Genomic DNA, 12,901 nt, shown 5'->3' with positions numbered 1-12,901 from the left:
ATCCTGCCTTCAGGCGCTTTGGAGAATAGCTTGACTCCCTCTTCTTTGTGGCAGCCCCTGAGATACTGGAAGACTGCTATCATGTCCCCCCTCATCCTTCTCTTCATTAAACTAGACATACCCAATTCCAGCAGCCGTTCCTTCAGAGGAAAACTGTAGAGAGCTATGTAGTTAGCTTGAAATAAAGCCAGGTATAGAAAAATATGAAAATAAGTTAATAAGTTTGATTGATGTAAAATAAAATAATTTTCTGGAAAGCGACAGCCTTTATAAAAACATCAGTTTAGCTTGGAAAGACTGAAGAGATTGAGGGAGAAAGTTAGGATTGCTCCTTTTTGAATTATCTTTGGAATAAGAGAGATGGAGAGGTAAACTCTCTAGGGCTTTTAAGATTTTGCTAGTATACTTTATAATAATAAAACAGATTTCCAGTAGTACTTGTGGTCTCTTTTTCCTGACCTGGCCTGCCTCCAAGGACTGACAACAAGCATGCGGTTGCATATGGACGGGGGAAAAACAGATCTTCATTCTGACTGAAGCGGTGAAAGGATGGTTTAGTTATGTTAATTCTGCATTGTTAAAAAGGGCCAGAGGAACTACACATACATTGAGAAAACAAGAGTATGGGTTGTTGTGCCTCCCGAATGGGCAAAGAACATGTGTGAAATAAGAGAGAAGACAGAAGCCTCTTCAGTCTCTGTCAAGATTAAATAAAGAAAACATGGCAAATTACATTCCTTATGAAGATGGAGTGGGCTATAAACTTGAGTGGAATGACAACTTATCACTTAGCAGAAAATTAGACCACTCTTTGGTGGGTGACAACAGCTTTCTTCCCACACTGATGGCATTTGGAAAATCTTCTCCTTGACATTGCAGGGGATGGAGTGGCCATGGGATCCCTAATCTGGTTTGTATGGTGCACTTGGAAGACAAGTCAAGGTTGACAAGGCAATACATCTTTGCAAGACAATGACATACAACACACTTTTGGAGAGGAACTTGCATAACGGCTGGGAAAAATGATTATTCTGGCCGGTGGGGTCCAGGAGGAGAGCCTTCTTTGCTGTTGCTCCTGCCCTCTGGAACATCTTGCCCCCCCCGAATGTGAGGTTGGCCCCAACCCACCTATCCTTTTGTAAGGGCTTAAAGGCCTGGCTCTGCCAGTTGGCTTGGAGCCCCAATGGGAGAACAGCACAGTGGAAGTGGTTGATCGAGTAATAACAGATCCCACCTCCCCCCACACGCTCCCCATGTGGCCTTAGGTTTTAATGTTTTAATTGTATATGTATAGACATATTTTTATGACTGTAAGCCATTCAGAGTTACCCTGTGGTAAGATGGGTGGCCAATAAATTTTTAAATAAAAAAAAAAATGAGCACCTAGTCATAAAGATTTTCCATATGTTAGTCCTCCAGGAACTTTTGTCCAGTCCTCCCTTAAAACATTTAAATACATAGTCATCACTACATCTCGTGGCAATAGGTTCTACATTTTGTCTATGTGTTGGGTAAAAAGTTCTTCTCTTTATCAATCTTGAATCATTCTTTGCATTATGAAGGACATTTTGTTTCAACACTGGAAGAAGAGGAAGAGGAAGAGGAAGAAGAAGATGATTTCTATTCATATTATCCATCCTATGGGTACAGTATTTTTGTAAGCTCCTGTTGTTTCCTTTTTTTAAGGTTTTCTCCATGGTATAAAACTTCAGGTGCTAGAAGATTTCATCATGGGGGATTTAGTTCCCTAAATTTTCATTGTTGCTTTTTGCATTTTTTCTAGTTCTGCAGTATCCTTTTTCAAGCATGGTGATTTCTGCTATGCATAATATTCCAATTGCATTTTCACCACAAATCTATATAAAAATGTAACTGTGTTGGCTATTTTAGCTTAAAGTCATATCTTAAAAATTCCAAACATGAATTTCACCTTTTTATGGCACCAATTTGACATATTCATCAAGTGTTCCATCTGATCTAATATCCCTTTCCTGATCACTCACTATCAACTGTGATCTCACTGATATATATGTGAACTTTGATTATTTTTTTTAGAATCTCATACTCTTCATAATCCTTTTAAAAACTGTGTTATAGTGACAGTTTGGTATCATTGACAAAGCTGATGTCAGCCTGCTACAAGTAGGCTGGACCAAGAATCAACTCCACAGTTAGGTTAAGACTGCTTTTATTAAAAGTGGCTACAATAATATAGTTTCCAAAGCCTGATTATGCTGTGCTCCTCTATTTCTTATACCTGTGTAAATTAGGGAGATTTCTTTCTGAGCTGTTTATGCATATTTTCTGCTTGTTTTGAACTTCAAACATGTTTTTCTTCTTGTTGCTTGGCTAAGAATCTGGCCTATCTCTCTCAAGGTCAGCTCCCCTTTCCATTCCTAATACCATAAAGTATAAGTTTAAAGTATGAACAACTCAAAATGTATTGATCTCAGCCCTGACTGAGAGACCCTTTTTTCAACTGCTGTACAATACAAACCTGACCCATTCATTCTGACTTTTTAAATTCCCATCTAAGGGACAAAATAGATTCCTTCACCTTCAGAGACGTAAGGCAGCCATCAGATCCCTATGGTGGGCCAGATGGTTTAATAAGAAGCATAATGGGTACCTTCAGTCCTGCAAAGCTTATGGCATGTTTTTCCCTTTAACTTCTCTTCCAACAAATAAACAACACAACAGTCTGAAAAATTTAGCCTTAGCCACTTTTGGGAGTGTGTGTGTGTGTGTGTTTTGGCAGCAAGAGTTGAAAAAAAAAGTGTTGAAATTCAATTCTCCATTCAATTACTTGCTTAGATCAGGTCCACGCTTACAGAGCAGGAAATGACAACCAGGGCAACTCAGTTGCATGTAGCTCTTCATCCATTTTTCACAGCTCTGGAAATCCTCCATGATCACTGCACCAAATTTTAGCAGAAAAGTATAAACATTATTTGAGCTATTTTGTTCCCTCTTCAATCTCAAAATGCAGGCGAAAGATTTGGCCCACCCTTTCAGAAATATCACTGCATGGCTATTAAACCCTCTTCAGTTTAGGGCAGTTTCAGTGAAGTCACTGCCTTGCTATTATACCCATTACAGTTTAGGGAAACTTAAAAATGAACAAAGATATTAAAAATATGGCCCACCTATTATGCCAATAAGCTCTCTATTATTGTATAAATTCCAAAAATGGTCCTAACCCACTCCTTGGATCTTCCTGGGCAGTGCCAAAAACAACAACAATAACCAAAAAACAGAATAGAATAGAATAGAATAGAATAGAATAGAATAGAATAGAATAGAATAGAATAGAATAGAATAGAAGGGATCTTGGAGGTCTTCTAGTACAGCCCCCTGCTCAAGCAGGAGGACCTATACCATTTCAGACAAGTGACTGTCCGGTCTCTTCTTAAAAATCTCCAGTGATGGAGTGTCCACGATTTCTGGAGGCAAGCTGTTCCACTGGTTAATTGTCCTCACTGTTAGGAAGTTTCTCCTTAATTCCAGGTTGCTTTTCTCTTTGATCAGTTTCCAACCATTGTTTCTTGTCCTGCCATCTGGTGCTTTGGAGAATAACGTGACCCCCTCATCTTTGTGGCAGCCCCTCAAATACTGGAATGCTGCTATCACATTACCCTTATTTCTTCTTTTCTTTAGACTAGCCAAGCCCAAGTCCTGCAGCCGTTCTTCATATGTTTTAGTCTCCAGGCCTTGGATCATCTTAGTTGCTCTTCTCTGAACTTTTCCCAAGGTCTCAACATCCTTTTTGTACTATGATGACCAAAATTGGCTGCAGTATTCCAGGTGTGGTCTTACTAGGGTTTTATAAAGCAATACTAATACTTTGCATGATCTTGATTCTATGCCTCTGTTTATACAATCCAGGATTGTATTAGCTTTTTTGCCTGCTGCTGTACATTACTGGCTCATAGTCAAGTAATTGTCCACCAGGACTCCAAGATCCCTCTGAAACTTACTGTTTTTGAGCCAGGTCTCACCTAATCTGTACTTGTACTTTTGATTTTTCCTGCCTAAATGTAAAACTTTGCTTTTCTCCACATTAAAACTCATTTTGTCGGATAGGGCCCATTGTTTCAGTTTGTTAAGATAGTATAGATAGAAGAGAATATTTGTAGCTCAGGACTGAACTGTGGGATCCTCTCTGAGCTTGGTGGTTTTCTTGCAGACATTTTATTACCCAATTAGGTAAAATCATCAACACTAGTACCAAGGATGTTACCAATTTGGATAATGAAACATCTGCAAGAAAACCACCAAGCTCAGAGAGCACCAAGGACCCCACAAACAGAATAGTACAGTATGAAATTGTACCATTTGTTTTCTTTGCCATAGAATGCAAAAAAAAAAACCAGTAGAATTTCTTTTGGGGCTTTTATTTTTTTGCAGAGTTTTTTCTGTTTGCCTAAGTACAGTGCCTTTAGTTTTCTATTTGCACCTTCTCCGGTCTAATGCTATTCTAAAAATAAGGCATTTTGCATAACAAGCTGCAGTTAGGAAAACCAATTGCGTATTGTGGGAGTGACCTGGCAACTTCAAATAAGCTTGAAAAACCTTTGCAAATGGAGACAGGAGAGGCTCAGGCTGGATGTCACTGAAGCAGCCGGCCCTATCTCACACTTCACAGGTGCTGGGCTGGTTGCCTGATGTGACTGTCACTATTTCTACAATGTTAATTGGACACCTGAGCAGAATATAAAATATGCTTGGCAATGTTACCTGTTGGGGACTGCAGAATAACTAGTCATGAAGAGAAAAGCTTTTGCAGTGATCTGTAGTGAGAATGTCCCTGGAGTCGTCATCCTGCAGAAGGCTTCAGGGTTTCTCCACGTGAAACAGTATCATCTAGGAGAACTTTTCAACTGGTTAACCCAAGAGCAAAAAGGTCACTTGCTAGATCAAGCTAAAGCCCAAATGTGGCCACCACACTGCTCACATAATGGCCAGTCAGGCAGCCTTAGAAGACTACAAGTATTCCTCGACTTCAACCACAATTGAGTCCAAATTTTCTATTGCTAAGTAGCAATAGCAATAGTGCTTAGATTTATATACCGCTTCACAATGCTTCACAGCCCTCTTTAAGCGGTTTACAGAGTCAGCATATTGTCCCCAACAATCTGAGTTCTCATTTTACCAACCTCAGAAGGATGGAAGACTGAGTCAACCTTGAGCCAGTGAGACTCAAATTGCTGGCAACCGGTAGTCAACAAAGTTAGCCTGCAATACTCCATTTTAACCACTGTGCCACCACCGCTCTTAGTAAGACAGTTGTTAAGTGAGTTTTGCCCCATTTTACGACTTTTCTTCCAACAATTGTTAAGTGAATCACTGCAGTTGTTAAGTTAATAACACCTTTGTTAAGTGAATCTGGCTTGCCCATTGACTTTGCTTGTCAGAAGGTCGCAAAAGGTGATCACATGACCCTGGGACATTGCAACTGTCATAAATATGAGTCAGTTGCCAATTGTCTGAATTTTGATCATGTGACCATGGGAATGCTGCAACATTTGTAAGTATGAAGAACGACCATAAGTCACTTTTTCAGTGCCATGTAATATTGAACAGTCATTAAACAAATGTTGGTAAATTGAGGACTACCTGTATTAGCAGGTCACAGATGCAACCTCATTTTTTCCACTTATATATTCTGCACCTGGTGTTGAGGGTCATCTTGGGTCTGATATTGGATTTAATATATAGCTATCAAAATGTGATAGCCATTCATATAGTATATAATCTTTTCATCCATAAATCCGAATAACCCTTTTTCAAAACTGTTGAGGTTGACATGACATTTTCTGCTAGAGAATTTCACAGATAAATTTTGTACGGTGTGAAGAGTTATTTCTTCTCTTTTGATGGGAAATGCCCATATTTCAATTTCACTGGTTTATTCTTGGTCTTATATTATGACCAAGGCTTAAAACCCACCCCTAACCCACCTCCTTTCTCATTGAATTAAAATTGGAAGGAGTTACCTAGGCCATTGACTCCAACCTCTCTCTCAGCATGGCCATGTCTTCCATCAGATTTGGGGTGGGGTGGGTGTTATATGAGATGAATTCACTCCTCCCTTCCATTGCAAATTCAGTAAATAAATCTCTAATTAAGAAAAACCAAGAACATTACCAGGTAGTCCTTGACTTAGACTAGACATTCACTTATCTGAGATGGTATAGGTTCTCCTGCTTGAGCAGGGGGCTGGACTAGAAGACCTCAAGGTCCCTTCCAGCTCTATTCTATTCTAAGAGCACAACTGAGCCCAAAATTTCCATTGTAAGCAAGACTGTTGTTAAGTGAGTTTTTCCCATTTTCAATCAGAATAGAGCTGGAAGCGACCTTGGAGTTCTTCTAGTCCAGGGGTTTCAAACTGCTGGCCCACGGGCCGGATGCATCATAGTGAAACCACGCCCACCCCATTGCCGGCAATGGCAAAGAAGTCACGATATGTAGCGACACATCACGTGACGTTGCGAGTTTAACACTCCTGTTCTAGTCCAACCCCCTGTTCAAGCAGGAGATCCTATACCATTTCAGACAGGTGACTGTCCAGTCTCTTCTTAAAAACCTCCAGTGATGAAATACCTACAACTTCTGAAGGAAAGCTGTTCCACTGGTTAATTGTCCTAATTTTACAATTAATTGTTAATTGTTAATTTTATAACTTTTCTTGCCACAATTAAGCGAATCTCTGCAGCTGTAAATTACGGTAGCCACACCATTGTTAAGTTAATCTGGCTTCCCCATTTACTTTGCTTGTCAGAAGGTTGCAAAAGGTGATCACATGACTCTGGGATACTGCAACTGTCATAAAATACATGCCAGTTGCCAAGCATTTGAATTTTGATCATGTGATCATGGGGATGCTGTGACGGTCGTAAGTTGGAAAAACAATCATAAGTCACTTTTTTCAGTGTCATTGTAATATCGAACAGACGCTAAATGAATCATTGTAAGTCAAGGGCTGCCTGTAATTGTTTTAGAAAAATAACCACTGTACAGATATAGAGAATACAAGAAAAAAATTAAATATATCTCTGTGGCTGACTTGTATGGAGAACTTTGCTTAGAAATTAGCAATTTTTCTTCCTCCTCTCTCCTATTTACGTAACAGGCTGAGCAGTCTCCTTAAAGGTTCCGTACATATCAACAACAATGAGGATATATAAGAGTTTTCTCATTCTTCTCCGTTTGGCAGCTTGATGTCTCCTTCTAGATCTGATCATTTCCACTCTTCCTCCATTTTGACTCAATCTGTTTCCCCTTCTGGTTCCTCAACCCTTAACCATTCCCCAGTTGATTCATTGAATGATGGCTTTGCTGGTAAAGACTAAACAGCCTCTTTCTATATATTTTTTTTTTTCTTTTAACGGCGGGAAGAGGGGTGCCCTGAGTCCCGCCGAGTGTCGTATAATTTTGTTGTATCATGTAAAGGGGTTATTTTCGGTTAATTTTTGGTTTATAAACATCGACACAGAGAATAATTTTAGTAATTTTTAATAGGGATAAATTTTAAGTGGGATCCAGTCAGGGCGAACGACTTTTTCGGTACAGAACTCCCGCGCCCATTGCCAACTGGTTTATTTTCACTGCCATTTTCACTCTTCTTCCCTCTTAGATGCAGTGAGTGAAATTATCTAGGCAAGGCGGTGCAGAGAGACAAAAAAAATATTCCGTGTCTTTCCTTTTATTTCTTCCTTGTTCATGAGCAATCCTGCATCTTGTGTTCCTTTAACTCCTAGTTTATTTCTTTTAGCTATTACTCCAGATTAAACTGCTATCTCTCTCATTTCTCCCCAGGACATCTTTCTAACAGAATAACAGAGTTGGAAGGGACCTTGGAGGTCTTCTAATCCAACCCTCTTCTTAAGCAGGAAACCCTATACCATTTTAGACATTGTCCAATCTCTTCTTAGAAGCCTCCAGTGTTGGAGCACCCACAACCTCTGGAGGCAAGTTGTTCAACTGATTAATTGTTCTGTCAGGAAATTTTTCTTTACTTCTAGGTTACTTCTCTCCTTGATTAGCTTCCACCCATTGCTTCTTATCCTGCCGTCGGGTGCTTAGGAGAAGAAGCTGACCCCCCTCTTCTTTGTGGCAGTTAATGTTCTCATGCCCAGCTCTCTAGTTCATTTCCCCCCCCTAACTTCCAAATTTTGATTCATTTTTTTCTTTCTATGTAGGGGCAAATCTCTTCCTTGTTCTGAAGTCTCTAATTCTAATTTCCTTTCCAAATTAACAGCAACCACTTTATCTCTATCCTTTCTTCAGATTAAGATTTCTTGTTGATAAACCAAAATCCAGGCTTTAACTTCCTTGATTCTCCTCACACACTCCTACTGTTGGCATCATTTTTTTTTACTTATCCCTCTTCAACTCTTATGCAGTCAACTGTGTGGCATTTGCTTGCCTTTTCAGTACTTTCTCACTTCCTGAATGAGTGATTGTCAGAATTGTATATTGCATTGCAAATTTGGCTGTACTTCAGCTTTGTATTGGTGTTTTATTTTCAATTCCTTTCCCAGTGATACAAAATATGGCATTATTTGTTGCTTCCTCAGTAGAGGAATTTAAGAAAGTGAAACTATCACTTCTTGTTTCCAATAGAAAGTTGTTATATTTTTAAGTAAACATGAAGTAAATAGGAACTACTAGTTAGGATTTTTTTTCAATTTCTCCTTTCCATGCATAGTTGTTTCCATTTTGTGTGTGTGTTTTTTACACTAAGAAGTATGTGTAATTAACCAGTAGTACTGTTGGGGTTCAAAGACTGTAATGTGACCCTAAAGACACAAGACATATTGGACAACCATGGCAATATCAATCAATCTGTCAATAAAGGTTTGGTCTTTAGACAAATTTATCTATCATAGAAATTCAGTCTAGAATTCTGTGTCCAAGAGAAAAAAGATTTAGAAAAAACATAAAGCTGTGCATGTGTTAGAGAACACTTTAAATATATTTATATCCCTTTAAGAGTTATGGTGATAAGACTGGAGTGTCGAATTTACAGTTCTCTGTAAGACAAACCATAGTATTCCCCGTAATATTTTATGGAAGTGAAACTTGGAATAGCAATAGCACTTAGACCTATATACCACTTCACAGTGATTTACAGCCCTCTCTAAGCGGTTTACAGAGTCAGCGTAAGGCTCCCAACAATCTCGGAAGGATGGAAGGCTGAGTCAACCATGAACTGGTCAGGATCAAACTCCTGGCAGTGGGCAGAGTCAAGCTACAATACTGCATACTAATCACTGTGCTACCACGCCTCTTTGAAGAAGTAGAATAGGCATCTTGGTGTTCTTCTGGTGTTAGATAAGACTCATAAGAATACCATGGACAGCCAGGAAAACAAACAAATGGATCATCAAACAAATCAATCCAGAGTTATCCCCAGAACAGCTGGCTGGGGTATTCTGGGAATTGAAATCCACAGGTCTTAAAGTTGCCAAGGTTGGACAACCCTGCTCTAAGTGGTGAAAATCTTAGCTAAGGAGAAGAGAAGGGAAATTTGACTGCTGAGTTGCACAGAGACAAATACCACGATTTAATTAAGATGCCTGTAATTAATAGCAACATGTCAAATTGGGAAGGTTGCCCTCCCTCCCTTCTTATGTTTTCTGAAGATGAGAAGTTTGTTTCGGATGCTTCTTTGCAAGTACAAAGCTATAGAATAACCCTCCTCCCACTTCAGTTTTATATACTGTAAACACACAGCAATAGCAGCCAATTCTTCCTGATTTAGATATGTGCAAAGTTGTAATATTGAGTTTACATGTCCTGGGAATCAACAAAACTGTGAAATTTATTGTGGAGTCTAGTTTGCTACTGCTGCCTTCTGTGTTTTTTCTTTTTAGGACTGATTGATTCGATTGCTTATGTGACATCAAGTTTGTTGTATACTCAGAGACCACATAGATAGATTTTCTCTATAAGGTTCTGACCCTAATTTTACTATTTTTTATTTTTCTTGATTTTTAAATATTAAATATATAAATATATATATATATATATTCAGCATATAGGCTGAATAAAGAGAAGCATATACAGCCTTGTCTCACTCCTTTGCCAATCTGGACCCAGTTGGTTTCACCATATTTTTTCCTGTACTGTGGCTTCCTGACCTGAATATGAGTTTCTCATGAAAACAATGAAATGTTCTGGGATTCCCATTTTTCTTTCTACAGCTTGATGCAATTGACACAATTGGAAGCCTTTCTATAATTGATGAAGCACATAGTGACTTTTTAAAAATATTCTTTGGCTTTCTCAATTATCCAGCATACCTCAACAGTAATGTTTCATGTTCCTTGGCCTTTTCTTAAAACCGGCTTCAACTCTTTTTCCAAGGAGGCTCTAATCTGCATTGGATGATCCTAAGCATTATTTTTCTGGCATGCAAAATTAAAGATATTATGTGATAGTTTCTGCATTTTGTTAAGTGTCCTTTTTTTGGTACAGGAATGTAGACTGGTTTCTTCCAATCAATCCCCCAGTTTGCTGGCATAGCTTGGTTAGAATCTTGACTGATTTTTCTTCTGTTGCTTATCATTCTTTTAGGAGTGCAATATGTTACTACATTTAACAGCCCAAGTTTTTCTCAGTGCACAGCCAAGGAATTTCCTGCTTGGAATACTCTAATATTAGCTATGCCAATAAAGCAGTGTAATATTGTCTTTTTATAACTTAAATTCACTACTTTATTCATCATTTATTTTGGCAACACATTTCTGTTTCTACAGGACTTTCCTTCGGAGATTATAAATGGAATGCATACACACACACACACATACATACATAAAATGCAGAAATGAGATTTTTGTTTCAGAAGCTTCAATAACACAGTTCACTGCACTTCAAATCAAAACCTCTTTAAATACACACATATACATGTTGCTGTCTGCGCATTAAAATATATACCTTCCTGGAAATAGGTTATGTTGGAATGTTGTTTTAAGTTCTAATTAGCAGAAGACTTCTCAAGAAGACATTCTAGACTGCCTAGTAGAGTTATTTTTGGGAAGCTGGGGATCTGCTGATGATCTGTTGCAGGATTCCTTTCTCCCATTCAGTCAGTGGATATGGTTGGTCCCTAGTTTTCTGTAGCTGCCAGGAGTATTTGATATCTCATTGGATTAGCCTCTTCCCCCCCCCCCTCCTTGGTGTTTCAGTCATCTGAATATCAACTTCATAGAAAATTGACCATAGGTCTACCAGGAAGTCAATATTCCCTTTGGGAATACAAAAGGTTCTATAATTCTTGATTGGCAGCCTGCTTCCCTCAATGTGCACAAGGAGTAAATTTTCATTAGGGGGATCGAAGTCACATGTTTTTCTCAAGTCCTATCATTGGAAAAATCAAAACTATATTCCTATGACTAGAACATTTTTTTAAAGGTTCCGTTTTTAGGAAAACACATTAACATTGTTATGGAATGTGCTCAGAGTTGTAGAATCTATAGTTGTCTAAAATTTGCTGAACCTCCCCCCCCCCTTTTTTTTTTTTTCTTTGACCATGTTAATAGGACTGTTGGGAGCTGTTATTTGGACCAAAGAAGTCCCATCTATATTTTAAAAACCAATTTAAACATTATTTGTGGCAGCAAATATCACTTGGTGTGGTAGTTACCAATATGCATCTATGAAAGCTGGATTTATCTCTCTCCCTCCCTGTTTTCCTTATTCTGTGCAGAGCACTCAGTTACAATCTAATCAAATTTCATATCCCATTTCACTTTAACTTAATAGTGGGTGGTGATCTCTTTGTATTTTTGTTCTTCTTTTTATAAAGTTGACTGCCCTTCCTACAGAATTTGCCAGAAGCTCAAATATCTGCCAAATGCAAGCAAACAAAGAAAAATACTATATGAGTGGCAGGGAGAGCTACAATCATGGATGATCCATCCAGCTTGGAAATATTTGCTTATGAGACACACTCTTTCTCATTTTATTCATAGATCTCTCTAGTAGGACCTGCTTCATGATTTAGTGGAAATAACTCATTCTCTATAGTAGGTAGTTCTGAAAACTGTGGATAGAACCAATGTACACACCCCTTGTACACACCCCTTGTTTTGAAGACAAGGATCCCTTAAGAAATATGGATATAAAAGCTTGATAGAATTTCATGGTGGTGCCAACAGGGACCCTTAAGGTGATAATTCTGTCAGCTCTGTGCTACTCCAAGGATTTCTTCTTGGATGACTCATCACTGTTGGTTGTCTCCAGGTAGCATCCCAAACTAGGATGCTGAATCCTCCTTAAAGTTCAGAACTATCTTCACTTAACAAGGTTGCTCAGCTTTTCAGTGTAAGTATATGCAGTTAATTTGGAATGGTTTAATATTAATTGAATCAGAGTAAGCAAAATTGTCATTTCCAGATGTTTGGACATTAAGTCTCACAATCTTTTCTGGTGCAGAAGTATGTTAATGTCCACAACATCTGGAGGGCCTCCCCTTTAATTCATAGATATGAAGTAGATTGGGCAGAGAAATGTACAATCAGATGATGGGGGAAAGGTTAAAACACATCTTGAAGGGCAAGTGAATAAACAGCAATGTGAATAATGCAGAATCTGAGGCACAATATCCTCTAGATGTACTGGGATTCAACTTCCAGAATTTCTGGTTGACATAGTTTTGTATGAAGAAGGTACCAGATTCAATTTTATTTATTTCACATGGGGCTCAAGAGCTTCTGCCAGGCAGTGCTCCTAAGACTGTGTCAGGTAGATCAAGAATGTGATTTGGTATAAGTCAACTATTCATCTTTCCTAAATTAATTTGTGTGTCTGATCCTATGAAAACATTAGCAGTGAGCTGCTGGATTAGATCCCTGGCCCATCTAGTCCATCAGTCTGTTCTCACAGTGACCAACCA

This window comes from Protobothrops mucrosquamatus, unplaced genomic scaffold (assembly GCF_001527695.2).
Source record: "Protobothrops mucrosquamatus isolate PMUCROS unplaced genomic scaffold, P.Mucros_1.0 scaffold6, whole genome shotgun sequence".
In the NCBI taxonomy this organism is placed as follows: Eukaryota; Metazoa; Chordata; class Lepidosauria; order Squamata; family Viperidae; genus Protobothrops; species Protobothrops mucrosquamatus.
Note: the sequence above shows the minus strand (reverse complement) of the source record.